Source organism: Bubalus bubalis, chromosome X (genome assembly GCF_019923935.1).
Source record: "Bubalus bubalis isolate 160015118507 breed Murrah chromosome X, NDDB_SH_1, whole genome shotgun sequence".
Classification (NCBI taxonomy): domain Eukaryota; kingdom Metazoa; phylum Chordata; class Mammalia; order Artiodactyla; family Bovidae; genus Bubalus; species Bubalus bubalis.
In genome coordinates this window covers 120,790,948-120,814,948 of record NC_059181.1, presented here as the reverse complement: position 1 = coordinate 120,814,948, position 24,001 = coordinate 120,790,948, and the positions used below count along the sequence as shown (strand labels likewise).

The 24,001-nt window shown below is 40.9% G+C and overlaps 1 protein-coding gene across 1 annotated transcript in view; it reads left to right on the top strand.

Moving 5' to 3' along the window:
• Positions 1-15,062: 15,062 nt before the first annotated feature.
• The window catches only part of LOC102394334 (putative MAGE domain-containing protein MAGEA13P), a 192,009-nt gene continuing 183,070 nt past the window's right edge, over positions 15,063-24,001 (top strand). The window contains exon 1 of the mRNA XM_044937102.1: positions 15,063-15,180. The gene's annotated coding sequence lies outside the window, so the exon portion shown is untranslated. The remainder of the gene's footprint in view (positions 15,181-24,001) is intronic.

Here is a 24,001-nt window from a genome sequence, read left to right as displayed (position 1 = left end):
AGAAGGCAAGCTTCCTGGAGACGTAGTCACACTCACCCCCGCTCTGAGGCCAGGGACCCGGAAACCTGAGACAGCTACTTCTTTGAAGCTGAAACAGAGCCACCTGAGCACATCAAACATGCTTGGAGTTCAGGGCGGTGGAAGCAGAGGAAGAACACCCATGTGGAAGAGCAGGAGGAGGCAGAGATCCAGGGAGGCAGGAAGATGGAGGTGTTTGTCAGCAGGGTCCAGATCTTGTCTGAAGCTGGCTTCTAGAAAAAGGGTAGCTAAGTGAGTAAAAGCACACAGTCTTTGGAGTCATACAGACCTAGCTTAAATCCTGGCCTTGGGACTTAAGAGTGTGACTTTGGGCAAGATCCTTAACTCTGATTCTTGGTTACATCACATACATTGAACAGGTGTAATTACAGCAGTCACCGTCTAGGATTATGGTGAGGACTGAATTTGTTGGTTTAAGTTGCTTAGAGCAGTGCCTAGCCCAGAGTGAGTGCTCAATAAATAGTGCTCATTATTAAAAGTATACACTTAGACTTTAAAAGTAAGGTAGGGGAGAAAGGATATTTACTCTTACCTGGAGAGACTGGGTAACCAGATATCAGGCAGACCAGTGTTCAATCATAAGGTTTTAATCTTGGTTGGGGAGGTGGGGGGGGGTGGTGAGGGGCAAAGCCACAGGAAAAAAGCAGCTCAGTTGCTAGATTTTTGTTGTTGCATTCGAGAAGGACTTTATGATGAGATCCCTGAAATGTTTACCCAAGACTTCCTAAGTCCCCCTTATCTGTTAGGCATAGTTCTCTGCCATAATTCTCTGGTCCAGCTACAATAAAGGAAGAAAGGCTGAGGTGACAAAACACAAGCTACTGCCCCATCTTGCAGCTGCAGCCAAGACGCTGACAGGGATGCTCAAAGCCAACTTATTGGCTCCTGTTGTTCTCAGAGCACTCTAATCCAAGGCAGCTTCAACTTGGCCCAGATTGTTACCACGGCTTCCAGACTAGTGTTCCTGCTTCCACCCTTGCTTCCTCTGCCCAAAATCTGTTCTCAGAAATGCAGGCCTAGTAATCCTGCTAAGTAGGGATAATGTCGGAGAAGGCAATGGCAACCCACTCCAATACTCTTGCCTGGAGAATCCCAGGGACAGAGGAGCCTGTTGGGCTGCCATCTATGGGGTCGCACAGAGTTGGACACGACTGACACAACTCAGCAGCAGCAGCAGCAGGGATAATGCACATTAGAATCATCTGAGGAACTTTTAAAAACAACCTATTCCAAAAGTGAAATCAAGAACCTCCAATGTAACATTTTCTTCCATTACTCAAACCTTTTAGTGTCTTCTAGCACTGAGAGTAAGGCAACTTCTTACCCTAGTTTATATGATTAGTTCATATGCCTGCTTTTCTGACTTGGTCTCCCACCGTTTTCCTCCTTGCTCACTATGTTCTAGACACACTGTTCTCTTTACTCTTTTTTGAATGTGCCAAGCAAGCTTCTCCCTCAGATACTTTTCACTTTGCACTACCTCTGCCTGGAGTACTCTCTCCCAGACACACACATGGCTCACTCCCTCAGTCTCTTTAGATCTCTGCTTAAATGTCATTTCATCAGAAAGGGCTTCCATGCTGAGTCTATCTGCAGTACCACTCCAGTCACTCACTGTCCCTCTGTCCTGCTTTATTTTTTTTTTCATACACTATCACTACCTGACTTTATATTAATATCTCAGATCAATTGGTTTCTACTTTCTCCACTAGAATGTAAGATGTATGAAGACACGGATTTTTTTTTTTTTTTTGTATCATGTTCAAATCTGTATTTCCAGCTCTTAGAGCTGGTTCTGGCACAAAACAAGTAGTAAATATCTGTGGTTGGTTGGTTGAATGAACGAACGAGTGAGTGAGTGAGTGAAACTCTGTTCCACCAAGCTCGGCTCTGAGCGCATGGTAAGAGCCAGAGGAAATTCCCTGGTCATGACAGTGCATATTCACCACGTGGGTGGGTAGAATTGATATGCAAAATCTAAGCTGAAGACTACATTAATTAATTGAAAATCTATTAATAATCATTATGGCCAGATGGTTTTTGTTTCAATGGTCATAGGATGGATTTCTAGCCATCCTCAGAGCTTTTTGATATATAATCCAATAGGTATCACAAAGCCTTATCTAGAGTCTTGGAGTGGAAAGATTTCTGAGCTTAGCTCTAAAAATGTAGCAGATGGCTATGCAAATGTGGTAACTGATAGTAATACCACATTTGCATAAGTACTGTATTTTCAAAGCAATTTATTGCTTTACAAAAAGCTGGACCAGAAATGGTACATTATGTGTTTCCCATTAGCCCTTGAATGTGACTCCAGTTCAGATAACAGGCTGGGTGGCTCTGCATTGCTCAGATTTACCCAGTAAAGCCTTGTGAAGCTGCCATGCAGATCCAGGCAGATCTTGAAGTAGCATGAAACTTCTCCAAACTAGGTGTGGCCCATTTTTCACCACTGAGGAGTGGCAGAATTGGCCCTCGTTGCTGCGTTTTTGCTTTATTTCCACTTTACGCAGCCTGGCCCAGCTGAACCAGTGTCACAAGAACAGCCCTGCCTTGAGTGTTGCCATTTCTACAGCTGTGCTTCTGGAATCTTCCCTGCTGAGAAATGTTCTACTGTCTTCTCAGCCTGTTTGAATTCTAGCCCCTATCCTGGGACAGATCAAATATCCCCTGCCCAGCAAGGTCTTCTCTGACTATCCCAGATCGAACTGATGGCCCCTCAGAGCTCCAAGGTGGAGGGGGAACCACTGCTCATGCCATCGACCAGGCCCTTCAGTAGCTTCATCTCTGGACCTCCCATTGGTTAGGAGCACACCATAGTTACAGAGCTAAAATAGCCCTAGACTTAAAACTACTCTAGATCCCACTTAATGAAGTTTAAAACAACAACAACAACAACAAAAAAACGCTTAAAATGATCAAGCTGATCCACAAGTAAAATAAATGCCTGCCAAAACAAGTTTTTCATTAAACAAAGACAATAAAATGTAGACATTCAGTAGGTAATTTTCACAATATGCTTCAACCAATCAAAAATTAATAGGCCTACAAAGAATCAGGGGAAATGTTAGCCAGAAAAATTAGACTCAGAAATAACATAAATAGAACTAGCATACAAATGTTTTCAAACAGCTATTTTAAGTATGTTAAATAATCCAAAGAAAAACATACACATAATGAGAAGAGATCAGGTCTCTAAAAATGAATTAAACAGAACTCCAAGAGCTAAAAAATAAAATAGCTATAATGAAATGTTCACTGGATAGTTGTAAGTGAAAGTGAAAGTGACTTCAGTCATGTCCGACTTTTTGCAACCCCATGGATTCTGTAGCCTGTCAGGCTCCTCTGTCCATGGAATCCTCCAGGCAAGACTACTGGAGTGGGTAGCCATAAGAGTATATTAAACACTTCAGAGGAAAATATCATTGAACATGAAGATGTTGTTGTAGAAATTACATAAACCAAAGCACAGAAAAAAATGATTGTAAAATGCAGAATGTTAATGATCTATGGGATAATATTAAGAGATAAAGCAAATGTATAACCACATTTTTCAGAAAGAGGAAAAGCACAGAAAATTATTTTAAGAAATAATGGCCAAATATTTTCCAAATTTGATGAAGAGTATGAACCTACAAATATGAGTAGTTCATCCTAGCACAGGCAGAAAAAACATACAAAATTAAACCACATCAAGGCACGTCATAACCAAATAGCTGAACCAGCAATAAAAAGAAAATATTTGCAGTCAAGGGCATTCTCTAGCAACCCAGTGACTAGGACTCTGTGCTTCCACTACAGGGGACCTGGGTTTAATCCCTAGCAGGGGAGCTAAGATCCTGCAAGCTGCACAGCATGGCCAAAAAAAAAAAAAAGCAGTCAAAAAATAAACATTACAGATACAGGAAGAAGATAAAAATAAACACTGAATCTCCATCAGAAACAATGCTGGAAAAAAAAATTAATCTACACTGTTTTTACAAACACAAGCTGAAAAAAATCAGCAGCAAAAAACTTGTACTCCATGAAATGTTCTTCAGGTTGAAGAAAAATAACATCAGTGGAAACTCAGATCTGCGTGACAACCCACTCCAGTATTCTTGCCTGGAGAATCCCATGGACAGAAGAGCCTGGTGGGCTACAGTCCATGGGGTCGCTAAGAGTTGGACACGACTGAAGCGACTTAGCACGCACGCACACAAAGGGACAGAATGCTGGAAATTGTAAAACTCCTTGTTATTATCTTTTAAAAGTAAATGAATATTTAAAGAATTAAAGATAACAATGCAGTGTGAGTTGGATAACGTAATGAAGTAAAATGTATGAAAACAATGGCGTAAAGTTTTTTGGGGTGGGATGTTGCAAGGTTCTTACAATATACATGAAAGTAAACTGAAAAGTTAAATATGTATATTCCAAACCCTAGATCTAGAACTAAAAAGAGAAACAAAAATAAAACTAATAATCTGACAAAGAAGGAAAAAAACCTATTCTAAAACAAAGCAAAGCAAAAAAGCAAAACAAATGCAAAACTTTCAATCCAAAAGAAAGTAGAAAAAGAGAGGAGGAAAGGGGGGAAATGAACAGATAGGATAAATAGATACAAATATTGATATGGTAAATTTAAACCTAACCATGCAGATAATTATCTCAAATGTAAATAGTCTGAATACACCAATTAAAAAGAAAACCTTGTCAAGCAATAAAAAAGGCAGACTCAACCATTGTGTTCTCTGTATGAGGAAAACCTTAAATATGCCCACCCGGATTAAAAGTAAAAGAATGGAAAGAGATATACCATGCAAACACTAATCATAAGAAAGTTTGAGTAGCTATATTAATATCAGACAAAGTAAACTTCAGAATTAGAAATGTTACCAGCGATAATGAGGTAATATATAATGTCATATGTAATGATAAAACAATAGATTTATCAGGAAGACATAACAATCATAAAAGTTAATGCTTTTAATTAAAAGAAACATCACAGAACTTAAATGAGAGTTGAATGAGACTACAGTCTTTGTTGGGAGATCTCAATGTGTGTGTTAGTCACTCAGTTATGTCCAACTCTTTGGGACCCCATGAACTGTAGCTCACCAAGGTCCTCAGTCTGTGAAATTCTCCAGGCAAGAATACTGGAGTGAGTTGCTATTTCCTTCTCCAGGGGATCTTTCCAACCCAGGGATCAAACCCGGGTCTCCTGCATGGCAGGCCGATTCTTTACCATCTGAGCCACCAGAGAAGACCTGCTCTCTCAATAGCCGGTTTTAAACAAGTAGAAAGAAATTGGTAAGGTTATAAAAAACCTGAATACTATCAAACAACTTGACCTTGCTGATATTTATAGACCACTACACTATTAGTAGCACCATATACATTCCTTTCAAAGGCACATTACACATTCAGTAGGTCATATTCTAGGTCAGGAAACTGGTCTATATAACTTCTAGAATATTGAAACAGTGCAGAATATGTTTTCTTTTCACAAAAATATTAAAAATCAATAAAAATTATTTGAAAAATCTTCAAGTATTTGGAAACAAGCAAAACACACTTCTAAATAACCATATGTCAAAGAAGATATCACAAGGGAAATCAGAAAACATTTGAACTGAATGAAAATGAGAACATACTATTTGTGGGATGCAGCTAAAGCAGTGCCTAGAAGGAAATTTCTAACATTGAATGCATACATTAGAAAACAATAAAACTTCAAAATAAACAATCCAAGCTTCCATCTTAAGAAGCTAGAAAAGAAGAACATATTAAGCCCAAAGTAGGTAGAAGGAAGAAAACAGTAACAACAAGGGAGAAAGAAATGAAGTAGAAAATCAGACAAATAATGGGGAATAGGAATGAAACCAAATTTCTTTGAAAAGATTAATAAAAGTGATAAACATCTAGTCACACTGATATCGAAGAGGAGAAAGATCACAAATTCCCAATATCAGAAATAAATGCACAGACTCACTCGAGATCTTACCAATATTAAAAAGAAAATAAAAGTATATTGGAACAAATATATACCAGTAATTTCAACTTAGATGTAATGAACAAACTCCCTAAAAGATACAAATTACCAAATCTGACCCAAGAAGAAAGAGAAAATCTGAATATTACTATATACATGAAAGGAATTGGATTTCTAATTTAGTACCTTTCAATAAAGAAACTATACCCCACTTTGTTTCTTGGATAAATTACATCAAATATTTAAGGAAGAAATAATATGAATTGTGCAAATTCCTTCTGAAAATAAAGACAGGAATATTTCTCAGCTCATGAGGCCAGAATTACTCTATATCATTAGCCTGTATTGTTGCCACAGGCTACTAACTGATCTTCTTACTCCAGACCATCACACACTACCCAGCAGTTAGAGTGATGTCTTTAAAATGAAAATCAAAATGTGCCATCCTTCTTTTTCAAACCCTTAAGTGGCTTTCCATCATATATGCTTACAAAGCTTTATTTGGTCTGCCCTTAACCTTAACCTCATTGATCTCATCTCTCAATACTCTCTATACCAGCTGCCTATACTCTAGCTATCTCCATAAACTTCATTTGTGTTCCCTGATACCTTTTTGCAGCTCAAGAGTTTTGTTATCTGCCATTTTCTTTGCCTAGAATATCCTCATTCTCATTCTTGAAGTCTCAGTTGAAATGGCACCTTCTTATAGGCACCTTCCCTACCCATTCTTTCTCAAGTTAGCCTCCCTCAATTACTTGTTTATTTCCTCTAGAGTTTTTCTAAATGTCTTTAATTATTCTGTCCAAGAGAACCAGTGCTATATCCTAGCATAATACAGACACATTGGAGCCACTGAATGTATATTCGTTGAATGAATGAATGAAACACATTCATGGTAGAGAGCATAGCGCAAGAAAAGTACAGATTTGAAAAGCTCTAAAACATGCAAATACCTCCAGACTGCCAATCTCCCCCTGCCCCCACACACAGAGTATGTAGTCAAATTACATGTAGATTAAAGCTTTGGTAAACTTGCACTTAATTTTTCAGAGCCTAAATTTTCTTTAAATGTAAGCTTTATTTAAATGTACTGACCACACACAAAAGATATTCAGAATTTCTTAAGAAAGTAGAGAGTGAGTCATCTATTTTTCCCCTTCTTTTTGCAAAAGGTAACCTTTATTTCCTACTGGGAAACAGTAAGGAAACCAGATTTTCATGAAATTCTCAGTTTTTTTTAACCCCTAATAAGAACCATTTCACTAGAAGTATAGCTTATGCTATTTTGAATGACTATGGCAGTCCCTTGGGGGTGGGTGTGTATACAGCCTCCCTGTAGGTAGAAACATCTCTTAAACCTACAGACTTCTTAAAATACCAGCACACACAAAGTTCTGTACATAGCTATTTACCCAGATACAGAATCACATGAATATTGTCTTCAATTCAATTGTCATTTGTAGCTCAATCTCTCCGCCTATAAAACAGAAACTGCCTAATCACTATCACTTTTGAGCAATCACAATTTTATTTTTAAAGAAATGAAAAACATTTTTTTTGGAGATCAGCAAGAAGGCTTTATAGACTCCTAGAATATCACAAATAAGCAGGCAGGAAAGGAAATGATAAAACAAAAATACATAGTGGATGCTTAGAGCACAATTTTAGAATTCTAAAATCACAAATTTTTCTAAGCTACCAAAAAGCCACTGGTCTGAACTTGCCAATCGATTCGATCTGGAAAGCATTGCTCACTCTGGTTGTTTTACCTTGAGGATCACAGCAGTGATTGTCAGACTCAATCTCAATGACTAAGCCTGTGGCAAAACCAGACTCAATCTCTGACTAAATTTAGTTTGAAAGAATTCTTTGACTCAGTTTAAAAGATGGCCTGTATCATTATTGTAAAGTAAAAAAAAATAATAAAAAAAATAAATTAATTAAAAAAAAAGATGGCCTGAATTTAGTCAGCTGACCAGTGTTAGCTTAGTAAAGTTTTAACAACTAGCTCTCCAGGAAAAAAAAAAAAAAAAAAAGAGTATACATGTATACATAGTTTGGGCTTCCCTGATAGCTCAGCTGGTAAAGAATCTGCCTACAATGCAGGAGACCCCGGTTTGATTCCTGGATTGGGAAGATCCCCTGGAGAAGGGATAGGCTACCCACTCCAGTATTTCTGGGCTTCCTTGGTGGCTCAACTGGTAAAGAATCCTCCTGCAATGTGGGAGACCTGGGTTCGATACCTGGGTTGGTGAGATTGAGCGATTAAGCACAGCATACATAGTTTATTTAAATTTGGCTGATATAAAGGATGTGTATCACATGATTTACAAATAAAAATGAAAAATACAGTGCTGTTCATTGAAAACATTGACAGCTCACTCATTCTTATACAATGCACTTGATATTTTTGCTGATCTCTTGTATCTCTAGCTATCTCATGGTTTCAGTTTAACCATGATTTGACAAATGCAGTTGAATCCTTATCCTCTAACATTTTTCCCAAAGAAATTCTGGTTCTTAAATCTTATATGTAGACTATGTTAAACTATTTACCATATATATATATATTTACATATATCATTAAACTAAAACTCCTTTCACCTTCAATAGCACTGGTTGCAATAGTGGTATCCCTTTGTTATGCTAAGTCACTTCAGTCGTGTCTGACTCTGTGTGACCCCATAGACGGCAGCCCACCAGGCTCCCCTGTCCCTAGGATTCTCCAGGCAAGAACACTGGAGTGGGTTGCCATTTCTTTCTCCAGTGCATGAAAGTGAAAAGTGAAAGTGAAGTCGCTCAGTCATGTCCGACTCTTAGCGACCCCATGGACCGCATCCTACCAGGATCCTCCGTCCATGGGATTTTCCAGGCAAGAGTACTGGAGTGGGGTGCCATTGCCTTCTCCGTATATCTAGCTAGTAAATCTTTACTAGATATTTTTGAATGCATGAATGAGCTAACAGACAGCAGAGTCTCTTTAAGGGTAAACTCTGGCACTAGTATTTCTTATTAAAAATATTAATTTGGAAATAAGAGTAGCCAGGACAATTTCCAAGTTTGCATTGATGCCAAACCATTTTAGGTAAAAAATTCTAAGTCAATGAGAAGCAACTCATTGAAAGGGTTCTAGTACTCACAGTAGACCATTCTCTCTTAGGTACAGAGGTCATTAACAAGGACCTATTGTATAACACAGGGAACTCTGTTCAATATTATGTAACGACCTAAATAGAAAAAGAATTTGAAAGTGAATACATACATGTATATGTATAACTGAATCACTTTGCTGTACACCTGAAATTATCACAACATTGTTAATCAGCTATACTCCAATATAAAATAAAAAGTTAAAAAAAATACTAGATGTTATGTGTACGAGTCAGATACCTATGTAGACATTTCCTATGCAGGAATAAAGTAGCGATTCTTAATTTATGTTTTCTTTTAATTTAAGACCTGAATTGAACCCAGGTTGCCCACATTGCAGGCGGATTCTTTACCAGCTGAGCCACCAGAAAAGCCTCTTCTTTTAATTACCCTTAATCAAGTCTGGGCTTCCTTGGTGGCTCAGACAGTGAAGAATCCGCCTGCAATGCAGGAGACCTAAGTTCATTCCCTGGGTTGGGAAGATCCCCTGGAGAAGGGAATGGTGACTCACCCCAGTATTCTTGCCTGGACAATCTCCATGGACAGAGGAGCCTGGAGGGCTGCAGTCTACGGGGTTGTAAAGAGTCAGACACAACTGAGATGACTAAGCACAATCAAGTCTAGGGCTTCCCAGGTGGTGCTAGTGGTGAAGTACCTGCCTGCAAAGGCAGGAGACATAAGAGACTCGAGTTCAATTCCTGGGTTGGGAAGATCACCTGGAGGAGGAAATGGCAACCCATTCCAGTATTCTCACCTTTAGAATCCCATGGATAGACGAACCTGGCGGGCTATGGTCTATAGGATCACACAAAGTCAGACATGACAGAAGTGACAGAGCATGTGATCAAGTGTAGACCAATGCTTCTCAAACTTTTGGTGTGTATGAATCACCTGTGAAAATACAGATTCTGATTTAGTATAGCTGCTAATATTCAGCATACTAAACAAACTCCCAAATAATGCCCATGTTCCTGGTCCCCAGATCACACTTTGAATAGCAAAAGGGTAGAAGATATATTTACAGAAGCGGAAGATGGCTCCTCTGCTTCTATTCCCTTAGGATCTAAGTTATTCAGACTCAAGTTTAACAAAACTTTGTTGCACACCTATTAAGGGATATACAGTCTAGGAATTATACCAGGAGTTTTCACTCTCATTTTATATGCAATAAGTAAATGTCTTGAGTGCTTATTATTATTGTACTTTCCATTTGAAAGTATCATTACAGTCTGGCCTGGGTATTGTTAATCTTTCCCCTCACTCATTTGCTTGACACATTTATATTAATTTTTTAATATGTTATATGCACTACACCAAACACTGATTTGAAATTAAATCCAGACCCATGTGGGTTACTAATGGGTAGAGACTGAAACTATGGAGGAGATTTGTAAGTACACATAATGAGCTTGGGCCTTGTAGTTCCTCAGGGTTCATCAAAAATAGGGTAGGTGGAGTATGCGGTAGGTGGAGTTGGTCCAAATCCCTATTACATGAAGAACAAATTGCAGACTGAGCACAGGGGCACCATATGTTGGGAATCAATGGAACTTACATCAGAATTAATTGGTCATATATGTAATGACATGCAAAATCATTATGGTGCTGAGTAGTAATTAGGCTTCACTGATAAAGCCATTTACCCTAATGACAGTAATGATCCTTTCTAGGGTCAGTCTAGGTAATGAGTAGTCTGAGGGACCCATTTGGCATCCTGCATCACAAGAAGAAAGCTAACTCCATGGCAATTATTTGGCTAGACAGTTTGCCTCAAAGTGCTGCACAGAAAGATAAGTAGGTTAGAGAAACCTGTATCAGGCCAATTAACCTTTGACATCCTACATGTATGAGATTCAATTGTTGATGTCGCTGAAGGATTTGAATTAGGTTCCAAACTTCTACCATCCCCTTTCCACAGCTTCTAACAATTCTCCAGTATGGTCATCCTCTTCAACTGTCTTCCCTGATGAGGTTTGGGGCAGGACACTTGAGCAGCCCATTCTTAAACTGTTCAATAAAGCTTGCGCTGATTAGACCCATAGAAAGTCCTCCCCTGTCCCTTTCCCAGTCCTTAACCAGCTCTTTTTACTCTCTGGATATAAATATTCCCAGTTCATGTCAGAGCCAACCAATGTAAAAGTGTTTATAATCTTTTTTTCCCCTTTAATACTAAAAAGGTTCATTTTAGAAAAAAAAAAGAAAATTGATGCATTTGAAATCATAAAAATAACCGAAAATTTATCATAAAGAAAATTAAAGTTTCAGTGATAAAATAGGAATTATTTACAACACACATGATAAAAAATAAACCCCCAGATTATAAAGATCACTTAGAAATCAATAAGAAAAAAGTAAACAGAGAAAATAGGGAAAACAGATAAATAGAGAAACAGATAAATAATATAATCTGGCAATTAAAAAGTATAAGTATAGCAGCAAAAACTGTGAAAATGTTCAGCCCTAAAATAATCAACGAAAGGGTACTTAAAATGAGTTACTACTTTTTTTACCCCCAACTACATCAAGGTAACATAACCAGTATATAGTTTTACCAATGCTGCATGAAGTGCTGGGACCAGACGCCATGATCTTAGTTTTCTGAATGTTGAGCTTTAAGCCAACTTTTTCACTCTCCTCTTTCACTTTCATCAAGAGGCTTTTGAGTTCCTCTTCACTTTCTGCCATAAGGGTAGTGTCATCTGCATATCTGAGGTTATTGAGATTTCTCCCGGCAATCTTGATTCCAGCTTGTGCTTCTTCCAACCCAGCGCTTCTCATGATGTACTCTGCATATAAGTTAAATAAGCAGGGTGACAATATACAGCCTTGACGTACTCCTTTTCCTATTTGGAACCAGCCTGTCTTTCCATGTCTAATTCCAACTGTTGCTTCCTGACCTGCATACAGGTTTCTCAAGAGGCAGGTCAGGTGGTCTGGTATGCCTGTCTCTTTCAGAATTTTCCAGTTTATTGTGATCCACACAGTCAAAGGCTTTGGCATAGTCAATAAAGCAGAAATAGATGTTTTTCTGGAACTCTCTTGCTTTTTTGATGATCCAGCGGATGTTGGCAATTTGATCTCTGGTTCTTCTGCCTTTTCTAAAACCAGCTTGAACATCTGGAAGTTCACGGTTCACATATTGCTGAAGCCTGGCTTGGAGAATTTTGAGCATTACTTTACTAGCGTGTGAGATGAGTGCAATTGTGTGGTAGTTTTGAGCATTCTTTGTTATTGCCTTTCTTTGGGATTGGAATGAATACTGACCTTTTCCAGTCCTGTGGCCACTGCTGAGTTTTCCAAATTAGCTGGCATATTGAGTGTAGCACTTTCACAGCATCATCTTTCAGGATTTGAAATAGCTCAACTGGAATTCCATCATCTCCACTAAATTTGTTTGTAGTGATGATTCCTAAGGCCCATTTGACTTCACATTCCAGGATGTCTGGCTCTAAGTGAGTGATCACACCATCATTAATATCTTGGTCATGAAGATCTTTTTTTGTACAGTTCTTCTGTGTATTCTTGCCACCTCTTCTTAATATCTTCTTAATGCTTCTGTTAGGTCCATACCATTTCTGTCCTTTATTGAGCCCATCTTTGCATGAAATGTTCCCTTGGTATCTCTACTTTTCTTGAAGAGATCTCTAGTCTTTCCCATTCTGTTGTTCTCCTCTATTTCTTTGCATTGATCGCTGAGGAAGGCTTTCTTATCTCTCCTTGCTATTCTTTGGAACTCTGCATTCAGATGCTTATATTTTTCCTTTTCTCCTTTGCTTTTTGCTTCTCTTCTTTTCACAGCTATTTGTAAGGCCTCCCCAGACAGCCATTTTGCTTTTTTGCATTTCTTTTCCAAGGGGATGGTCATGATTCCTGTCTCCTGTACAATGTCACTAACCTCCATCCATAGTTCATCAGGCACTCTATCTATCAGATCTAGTCCCTTAAATCTATTTCTCACTTCCATTGTATAATCATAAGGGATTTGATTTAGGTCATACCTGAATGGTCTAGTGGTTTTCCCTACTTTCTTCAATTTAAGTCTGAATTTGGCAATAAGGAGTTCATGATCTGAGCCACAGTCCGCTCCGGGTCTTGTTTTTGCTGACTGTATAGAGCTTTTCCATCTTTGGCTGCAAAGAATATAATCAATCTGATTTCAGTGTTGACCATCTGGTGATGTCCATGTGTAGAGTCTTCTCTTGTGTTGTTGGAAGAGGGTGTTTGCTATGACCAGTGCGTTCTGTTGGCAAAATTCTATTAGCCTTTGCCCTGCTTCATTCCGTATCCCAAGGCCAAATTTGTCTGTTACTCCAGGTGTTTCTTGACTTCCTACTTTTGCATTCCAGTCCCCTATAATGAAAAGGACATCTTTTTGGATGTTAGTTCTAAAAGGTCTTGTAGGTCTTCATATAACCATTAAACTTCAGTTTCTTCAGTGTTACTGGTTGGGGCATAGACTTGGATTACTGTGATATTGAATGGTTTGCCTTGGAAATGAACAGAGATCATTCTGTCATTTTTGAGATTGCATCCAAGTACTACATTTCAGACTCTCTTGTTGACCATGATGGCTACTCCATTTCTTCTAAAGGATTCCTGCCCGCAGTAGTAGATACAATGGTCATCTGAGTTAAATTCACCCATTCCAGTCCATTTTAGTTCGCTGATTCCTAGAATGTCGATGTTCACTCTTGCCATCTCCTGTTTGACCATTTCCAATTTGCCTGGATTCATGGACCTAACATTTCAGGCTCCTATTCAATATTGCTCTTTACAGCATCGGACCTTGCTTCTATCACCAGTCACATCCACAGCTGGGTATTGTTTTTGCTTTGGTGCCATCCCTTCATTCTTTCTGGAGTTATTTCTCCACTGATCTCCGGTAGCATATTGGGCAACTACTGACCTGGGGAGTTCCTCTTTCAGTATCCTATCCTTTTATCTTTTCATACTGTTCATGGGGTTCTCAAGGTAAGAATACTGAAGTGGTTTGGCATTCCCTTCTCCAGTGGACCACATTCTGTCAGACCTCTCCACCATGACCCACCCGTCTTGGGTGGCCCCACAGGGCATGGCTTAGTTTCATTGAGTTAGACAAGGCTGTGGACCTAGTGTGATTAGATTGTCTAGTTTTCTGTGAGGATGGTTTCAGTGTGTCTGCCCTCCGATGCCCTCTTGTAACACCTACCGTCTTACTTGGGTTTCTCTTACCTTGGACATGGGGTATCTCTTCATGGCTGCTCCAGCAAAGCACAGCCACTGCTCCTTACCTTGGACGAGGGGTATCGCCTCACCGCCACCCCTCCTGACCTTGAATGTAGAGTAGCTCCTCTCGGCCCTCCTGTGCCTGTCTGTGCAGCCACCGCTTCTTGGACCTGGGGTAGCTCCTCCCAGCCGCCGCCCCTGGCCTCAGACGCAGGGTAGCTCCTCTCGTCCGCCGTCCCTGAGCTCGGACACGGGGTAGCTCCTCTCGGCCTCCCCCGCGACCTCAGATGTGGGGTAGCTCCTCTTGGCCACTGCCCCTAGGGCAGGGGGTCCTCCTGGCTTCTGCCCCTGACCTCAGACTAGGGGTAGTTCCTCTCGCCCGCGCTCGTGCGCCGTCGCAGACGCCCGCGCTCGTGCGCCGTCGCAGACGCCCGCGCTCGTGCGCCGTCGCAGACGCCCGCGCTCGTGCGCCGTCGCAGACGCCCGCGCTCGTGCGCCGTCGCAGACGCCCGCGCTCGTGCGCCGTCGCAGACGCCCGCGCTCGTGCGCCGTCGCAGACGCCCGCGCTCGTGCGCCGTCGCAGACGCCCGCGCTCGTGCGCCGTCGCAGACGCCCGCGCTCGTGCGCCGTCGCAGACGCCCGCCCACGCCCGCGCTGGTGCGCCGTCGCAGACGCCCGCGCTGGTGCTCCGTCGCAGACGCCCGCCCACGCCCGCGCTGGTGCTCCGTGGCAGACGCCCGCCCACGCCCGCGCTGGTGCGCCATCGCAGACGCCCGCGCTGGTGCTCCGTCGCAGACGCCCGCCAATAAGAGGTGAGTAGGCGCCTGGTGGGCTGTCGTCTATGGGGTCGCACAGAGTCGGACACGACTGAAGTGACTTAGCAGCAGCAGCAATTATTATCATATATATTTAACAAGACTATAAGTAAGTAAATCTTTCTGGAAGGAAATATAGCATTTGTTAATAAAAATCATAAAATCGCACTAATCCTTTGACTTGATAGTAATGTTCTGTTCAGTTCAGTCGCTCAGTCGTGTTTGACTCTTTGCAACCCCATGGACTGTAGCATGCCAGGCCTCCCTGTCCATCAACAACTCCCAGAGTTTACTCAAACTCATGTCCACTGAATCAGTGATGCCACCCAACCATCTCATCCTCTGTCGTCCCCTTCTCCTCCCTCCTTCAGTCTTTCACAGCATCAGGGTCTTTTCTAATGAGTCAGTTCTTCACATCAGGCGGCCAAAGTATTGGAGTTTCAGCTTCAGCATCAGTCCTTCCAATGAATATTAAGGACTGATTTCCTTTGGGTTGGACTGGTTGGATCTCCTTGCAGTCCAAGGGACTCTCATGACTCTTCTCCAATACCACAGTTCAAAAGCATCAATTCTTTGGCACTCAGCTTTCTTATAGTCCAACTCTCACATCCATACATGACCACTGGAAAAACCATAGCATTGACTAGACAGACCTTTGTTGGCAAAGTAATGTCTCTGCTTTTTATTTTTAAAAATTTATTTTCCTTTTTAAAAATAAGTTTATTTATTTTAATTGGAGGCTAATTACTTTAAAATATTGTAGTGATTTTGCCATACATTGACATGAATCCACCACGGGTGTACATATGTTCCCCATCCTGAACCCCCCTCCCACCTCCCTTCCCATACCATCCCTCTGGGTCATCCCAGTGCACCAGCCCCAAGCATCCTGTATCATGCATTAAAATGGACTGGCGATTCGTTTCATATATGATAGTATATATGTTTCAATGCCATTCTCCCAAATCATCCCACCTTCGCCCTCTGCCACAGAGTCCAAAAGACTGTTCTATACATCTGTGTCTCTTTTGCTGTCTCGCATACAGGGTTATCATTACCATCTTTCTAAGTTCCATATATGTGTGTTAGTATAATGTATTGGTGTTTTTCTTTCTGGCTTACTTCACTCTGTATAATAGGCTCCAGTTTCATCCACCTCATTAGAACTGATTCAAATGTATTCTTTTTAATGGCTGAGTAATATTCCATTGTGGATATGTACCACAGCTTTCTTATCCATTCGTCTGCTGATGGACATCTAGGTTGCTTCCATGTCCTGGCTATTATAAACAGTGCTGCAATGAACATTGGGGTACATGTGTCTCTTTCACTTCTGGTTTCCTCAGTGTGTATGCCCAGCAGTGCAATTGCTGGTCATATGGTAGGTCTGTTTCCAGTTTTTTAAGGAATCTCCACACTGTTCTCCATAGTGGCTGTACTAGTTCGCATTCCCACCAACAGTGTAAGAGGGTTCCCTTTTCTCCACACCCTCTCCAGCATTTACAGCTAGTAGACTTTTGGATAGCAGCCATTCTGACTGGCGTGAAATGGTGCCTCATTGTGGTTTTGATTTGCATTTCTCTGATAATGAGTGATGTTGAGCATCTTTTCATGTGTTTGTTAGCCATCTGTATGTCTTCTTTGGAGACATGTCTGTTTAGTTCTTTGGCCCATTTTTTAATGGGGTCATTTATTTTTCTGGAATTGAGCTGCAGGAGCTGCTTGTATATTTTTGAGATTAATTCTTTTTCAGTTGCTTCGTTTGCTACTATTGTCTCCCATTGTGAAGGTTGTCTTTTCACCTTGTTTATAGTTTTATTTGTTGTGCAAGAGCTTTTAAGTTTAATTAGGTTCCATTTGTTTATTTTTGCTTTTATTTCCAATATTCTGGGAGGTGGGTCACAGAGGGTCCTGCTGTGGTTTATGTCAGAGAGTGTTTTGCCTATGTTTTCCTCTAGGAGTTTTATAGTTTCTGGTCTTATGTTTAGATCTTTAATCCATTTTGAGTTTATTTTTGTGTATGGTGTGTTGTTCCTGACTTTAAGGGAAATGCTTTCAATGTTTCACCATTGAGGATAATGTTTGCTGTGCGTTTGTCATATATAGGTTTTATTATGTTGAGATATGTTCCTTCTGTGCCTGCTTTCTGGAGGGTTTTTATCATAAATGCATGTTGAATTTTGTCAAAGGCTTTCTCTGCGTCTATTGAGATAATCATATGGTTTTTATCTTTCAATTTGTTAATGTGGTGTATAACGTTGATTGATTTGCAGATATTGAAGAATCCTTGCATCCCTGGGATAAAGCCCACTTGGTCATGGTGTATGATCTTTTTAATGTGTTGTTGGATTCTGTTTGCTAGAATTTTGTTAAGGATTTTTGCATCTATGTTCATCAGTGATATTGGCCTGTAGTTTTCTTTTTTTGTGTCATCTTTGTCTGGTTTTGGTATTAGGGTGATGGTGGCCTCATAGAATGAGTTTGGAAGTTTACCTTCCTCTGCAATTTTCTGGAAGAGTTTGAGTAGGATAGGTGTTAGCTCTTCTCTAAATTTTTGGTAGAATTCAGCTGTGAAGCTGTCTGGTCCTGGGCTTTTGTTTGCTGGAAGATTTCTGATTCCAGTTTCAATTTCCATGCTTGTGATGGGTTTGTTACGATTTTCTATTACTTTCTGGTTCAGTTTTGGAAAGTTGTACTTTTCTAAGAATTTGTCCATTTCTTCCAGGTTGTCCATTTTATTGGCATTTAGTTGGGGATAGTAGTCTCTTATAATCCTTTGTAGTTCTGTGTTGTCTGTTGTGATCTTTCCATTTTCATTTCTAATTTTGTTGATTTGATTCTTCTCCCTTTGTTTCTTGATGAGTCTGGCTAATGGTTTGTCAATTTTATTTATCTTCTCAAAGAACCAGCTTTTGGCTTTGTTTATTTCTTCTATGGTCTCTTTTGTTTCTTTTGCATTTATTTCTGCCCTAATTTTTAAGATTTCTTTCCTTCTACTAACCCTGGGGTTCTTCATTTCTTCCTTTTCTAATTGCTTTAGGTGTAGAGTTATGTTTATTAATTTACTTTTTTCTCATTTCTTAAGGTAAGCCTGTATTGCTATGAACCTTCCCTTTAGCACTGCTTTTACAATGTCCCATAGGTTTTGGGCTGTTGTGGTTTCATTTACATTCATTTATATGCATATTTTGATTTTTTTTTTGATTTCTTCTGTGATTTGTTCGTTATTCAGCAGCGAGTTGTTCAGCCTCTATGTGTTGGAATTTTTAATAATTTTTTTATGTAATTGAGATCTAATCTTACTGCATTGTGGTCAGAAATGATGCTTAGAATGATTTCAATTTTTTTGAATTTACCAAGGCTAGATTTATGGCTCAGGATGTGATCTATCCTGGAGAAGGTTCCATGAGCACTTGAGAAAAAGGTGAAATTCATTGTTTTGGGGTGAAATGTCCTATAGATATCAATTAGGCATAACTGGTCTATTGTATCATTTAAAGTTTGTGTTTCCTTGTTAATTTCTGTTCAATTATCTATCCATAGGTGTGAGTGGGGTATTAAAGTCTCCCACTCTTATTGTGCTATTGTTAATTTCCCCTTTCATACTTGTTAGCATTTTTCTTACATACTGTGGTGCTCGTATGTTGGGTGCATATATATTTATAATTGTTATATTTTCTTCTTGGATTGATCCTTTGATCATTATTTAGTGTTCCTCTTTGTCTCTTTTCACAGCTTTTATTTTAAAGTCTATTTTATCTGACATGAGTATTGCTACTCCTGCTTTCTTTTGGTCTCTATTTGCGTGGAATACCTTTTTCCAGCCCTTCACTTTCAGTGTGTATGTGTCCCTTGTTTTGAGGTGGGTCTCTTGTAGACAACATATATAGGGGTCTTGTTTTTGTATCCATTCAGCCAGTCTTTGTCTTTTGGTTGGGGCATTCAACCCACTGACATTTAAGGTAATTATTGATAAATATGATCTTGTTGCCATTTACTTTGCTGTTTTGTGTTTGAGATTATACACCCTTTCTGTGTTTCCTGTCTAGAGAAGATCCTTTAGCATTTGTTGGAGAGCTGGTTTGGTGATACTGAATTCTCTCAGCTTTTGCTTGTCTGTAAAGCTTTTGATTTCTCCTTCATATTTGAATGAGATACTTGCCGGGTACAGTCATCTGGGTTGTAGGTTTTTCTCTTTCATCACTTTAAGTATGTCCTGACATTCCCTCCTGGCCTGAAGAATTTTTATTGAAAGATCAGCTGTTACACTTATGGGACTCCCCTTGTGTGTTATTTGTGGTTTTTCCCTTGCTGCCTTTAATATTTGTTCTTTGTGTTTGATCTTTGTTAATTTGATTAATATGTGTCTTGGAGTGTTTCGCCTTGGGTTTATCCTGTTTGGGGCTCTCTGGGTTTCTTGAATTTGAATGACTATTTCCTTCCCCATTTTAGGGAAGTTTTCAACTATTATCTCAAGTATTTTCTCATGGTCTTTCTTTTTGTCTTCTTCTTCTGTGACTCCTGTGATTCGAATTTTGGGGCGTTTAACATTGTCCCAGAGGTCTCTGAGCTTGTCCTCATTTCTTTTAGTTAGTTTTTCCTTTTTCCTCTCTGTTTCACTTATTTCTACCATTCTGTCTTCTACCTCACTTATACTATCTTCTGCCTCTGTTATTCTACTTTTGGTTCCCTCCAGAATGTTTTTGATCTCATTATTTCGTTTTTCATTATCTATTGACTCTTTTTTATTTCTTCTAGGTCCTTGTTCAACATTTCTTGCATCTTCTGAATCCTTGTCTCCAGGCTATTTATCCATAACCCCATTTTGTTTTCAAGATTTTGGGTCATTTTCACTATCATTATTTGTAATTCTTTATCAGGTAGATTCCCTATCTCGTCCTCTTTTGTTTTGTTTGGTAGGCATTTATCCTGTTCCTTTAACTGCTGAGTATTTCTCTGCCTTTTCATCTTGTTTAGATTGCTGTGTTTGGGGTGGCCTTTCTGTATTCTGGTAGTTTGTGGTTCCTCTTTATTGTCGAGGTTCCTTGCTGTGGATGGGGTTGGATGGGTGGCTTATCAAGGTTTCCTGGTTACGGAAGCTTGTGTCGGTGTTCTGGTGTGTGGGGCTGGATTTCTTCTCTCTGGAGTGCAATGAAGTGTCCAGTAGTGAGTTTTGAGATGTCAGTGGGTTTGGTGTGACTTTGGGCAGCCTGTATATTGAAGCTCAGGGCTATGTTCCTGTGTTGCTGGAGAATTTGCATGGTATGTGTTTCTCTGGAACTTGTTTCCTCTTGCTGCTACTGCTGCTAAGTCACTTCAGTTGTGTCCGACTCTGTGCGACCCCATAGATGGCAGCCCACCAGGCTCCCCCATCCCTGGGATTCTCCAGGCAAGAACACTGGAGTGAGTTGCCATTTCCTTCTCCAATGCATGAAAGTGAAAAGTGAAAGTGAAGTCACTCAGTCGTGTCCGACCCTCAGCGACCCCATGGACTGCAGCCTGCCAGGCTCCTCTGTCCATGGGATTTTCCAGGCAAGAGTACTGGAGTGGGGTGCCATTGCCTTCTCCTTGTTTCCTCTTGGGTGGTGCTTAATTTCAGTGTAGTTATGGAGGCTCTTGATGAGCTCCTATCTGTTAATGTTTCCTGGATTCAGGAGTTCTCTGGTGTTCTCAGGATTTGGACTTAAACCTCCTGCCTCTGGTTTTCAGTCTTATCCTTACAGTAGCCTCAAGAGTTCTCCATCTATACAGAACTGATGATAAAACATCTAGGTTAATGATGAAAAGTTTCTCCACAGAGAGGGACACCCAGAGAGGTACACAGTTACGTGGAGAAGAGAAGAGGGAGGAGAGAGATAGAGGTGACCAGGTGGAGAAGAGGGGGTATCAAAAGAAGAGAGAGCAAGCTAGCTAGTAATCACTTCCCTGTGTGCTTTCCTCAGTCTGGACCCTTCAGAGATGGTCACAGAGTTACACAGAGAAGAGAAGAGGGAGGAAGGAGACAGAGGTGGCCAGGAGGATAAAAGGGGGAGCCAAAAGGAGAGAGACAGATCCAGCCAGTAATCAGTTCCCTAAGTGTTCTCCACTGTCCGGAACACACAAAGAGGTTCACAGAGTTGGGTAGAGAAGAGAAGGAGGAGGGAGGAGATAGACGTGACCTGGTGGAGAAAAAGGAGAGTCAAAAGGGGGAGAGAGCAATCAAGCCAATAATCTTGCTCCCAAGTAAAAATAGGTACTGAAGGTACAAAATTGATAACAAATACCAAAAAGCAAAGATTAAAAATATAGAGTAGAGGTCAGACTCTCAAAAATACAATATTAAAAAAACAAAACAAATTTCATATACATATATGAAGTTTGCTTTAAAAATAGGGTCTTTTTTTTGCAAGGTAATTGTAGGTTATAAAAATGAAAATTAAAGGAGTAATAGAGGACTTAAAATTAAAAAAATTAATTTAAAAAATGATAATAGTAAAAATATATCTAGGACTTTCTCTGGAGCTATTGCGGACAGTGTGGGGTCAGTTCATTTTCAAATAGTTCCTGGATCAGGCTTATATTTCTCAAGATCTATTGGCCCCTTCCTATGTAGTCAGTGCTAACTACAGGGTTTTAATCTATTGCACCTGGATAAGGCAATGGCACCCCACTCCAGTACTCTTGCCTGGAAAATCCATGGACAGTGGAGCCTGGTGGGCTGCCATCTATGGGGTCACACAGAGTCGGACACGACTGAAGCGACTTAACATTAACAATCTATTGCACCTGTCACTTAGAAAGCTGTTCCCTCTGTTTATTTTAGCTTCTTCTGTTTGCTGGTCTCTTCAGTGTCTAATTTCTGCTCTGACACAAGGGGGCGGTGGTGGTCACTCTTTTAGGCTCACTTGTTCAGTCGTGCTGTGGGGAGGGAGGAACACTGCAAACAAATATCACTGGCATGTGTGGGGAATGCTCACAGTGTCTCAGCCACACTGGGTTTGCCCCCTCTCACAGCGTGTGTGCTTTCCCAGTCTATACTGCTCAGGCTCTATGTTGCTCTGCCGGGAACTGTCTGAGGCGGGCCCTGGGTTGGGTGCACTTCCCAGGTCTAAGCCGCTCAGGTTCAGGTTCTCGGGTACTCCACAAAGGTGCAGACTTGGTTGGGCCTGTGTTTTGTGCCCTTCCCAGGTCCGAGCAGCTCAGGTGGCCAGGTGCTTGGCAAGCGCAGTCGCCCCCAGTTGGAGGCTGCATAAAAACTGCATAAAAACTCCCCCGTCCCAGCCGCTCAGTTTTCTGGGTGTACAACGGGTGTGCCTTCTCGGGTGTGCCGTGTGTCTCTTCTGGGGACCTGATCTCTGCCTGCGACCATCCCGGCAGATGTCAACTGTCCAGAATCCCAAGAGGTCTTGGTTAGCAACAAAGCCTGCTTGCAATTTGGTAGAGGATGCCTCTCTTGGGCCGTGATTACCCACTTCCGGGTCTGGCTGCCCTCACCTGCCTGTCTCCGGCAGGGTATGGGCTAGTCCGAAGCCGGCTAGCTCTGCTCAGTCCTTTGTTTTGTGAGCGGGTCTGGCAGTGTCTTAGGTTAGGGATTTTTGAGGGATAGCTAGCCTACAGTCTGGGTTGCTATCTCAAGTTAGTTCCCTCAGATTGCCCTTGGGGCATTCAGGCCCGGTCCTTACTCTAAGCAATGCAGCCAGTGCCTCCCTGTCCAGCCCCTTCTTGCTAGTGGCGAATGCAACCTTCTGGGCTGCTTTTCTGATGGGAGTTGCCGTTAGGCACATAATCTGTGGTTTTAATTATTTATTTATTTTTCCTCCCTGTTATGTTGCCCTCTGAGGTTCCAAGGCTTGGCACAGACCCGCCGATGAGAGTGTTTCCTAGTGTTTGGAAACTTCTCTGTTTTTAAGACTCCCTTCCTGGGATGGATCTCCATCCCTACCTCTTTTGTCTCTCTTTTTATCTTTTGTATTTTGTCCTACCTCCTCTCGAAGACAATGGGCTGCCTTTTGGGGGCCTGATGTCCTCTGCCAGCATTCAGAAGTTGTTTTGTGGAATTTGCTCAGCGTTCAAATGTTCTTCTGATGAATTCATGGGGGAGAAAGTGGTCTCCCCGTCCTATTCCTCTGCCATCTTAGGACCACCCCTCCCCACCCTTCTCTGCTTTTTAATATGCTGTCTAGGTTGGTCATAACTTTTCTTCCAAGCAGCAAGCGTCTTTTTATTTCATGGCTGTATTCACCATCTGCAGTGATTTTTGAGCCCCCCCAAAATAAAGTCCATCACTGTTTCCACTGTTTCCCCACCTATTTCCCATGAAGTGATGGGACCAGATGCCATGATCTTAATTTTCTGAATGCTGAGTTTTAGGCCAACTTTTCCACTCTCCTCTTTCATTTTCATCAAGAGGCTCTTTAGTTCTTCATTTTCTGCCATAAGGGTGATGTCATCTGTATATCTGAGGTTATTGATATTTCTCCTGGCAATCTTGATTCCAGCTTGTGCTTCATCCAGTCCAGCGTTTCTCATGGTGTACTCTGCATATAAGTTAAATAAGCAGGGTGACAATATACAGCCTTGACGTACTCCTTTCCCTATTTGGAACCAGTCTGTTGTTCCATGTCCAGTTCTAACTGTTGCTTCCTGACCTGCATATAGGTTTCTCAAGAGGCAGGTCAGGTAGTATTGTATTCCCATCTCTTTCAGAATCTTCCACAGTTTATTGTGATCCACACAGTCAAAGGCTTTGGCATAGTCAATAAAGCAGAAGTAGATTTTTCTCTGGAACTCTCTTGCTTTTTCAGTGATCTGGTGGATGTTGGTAATTTGATCTCTGCTT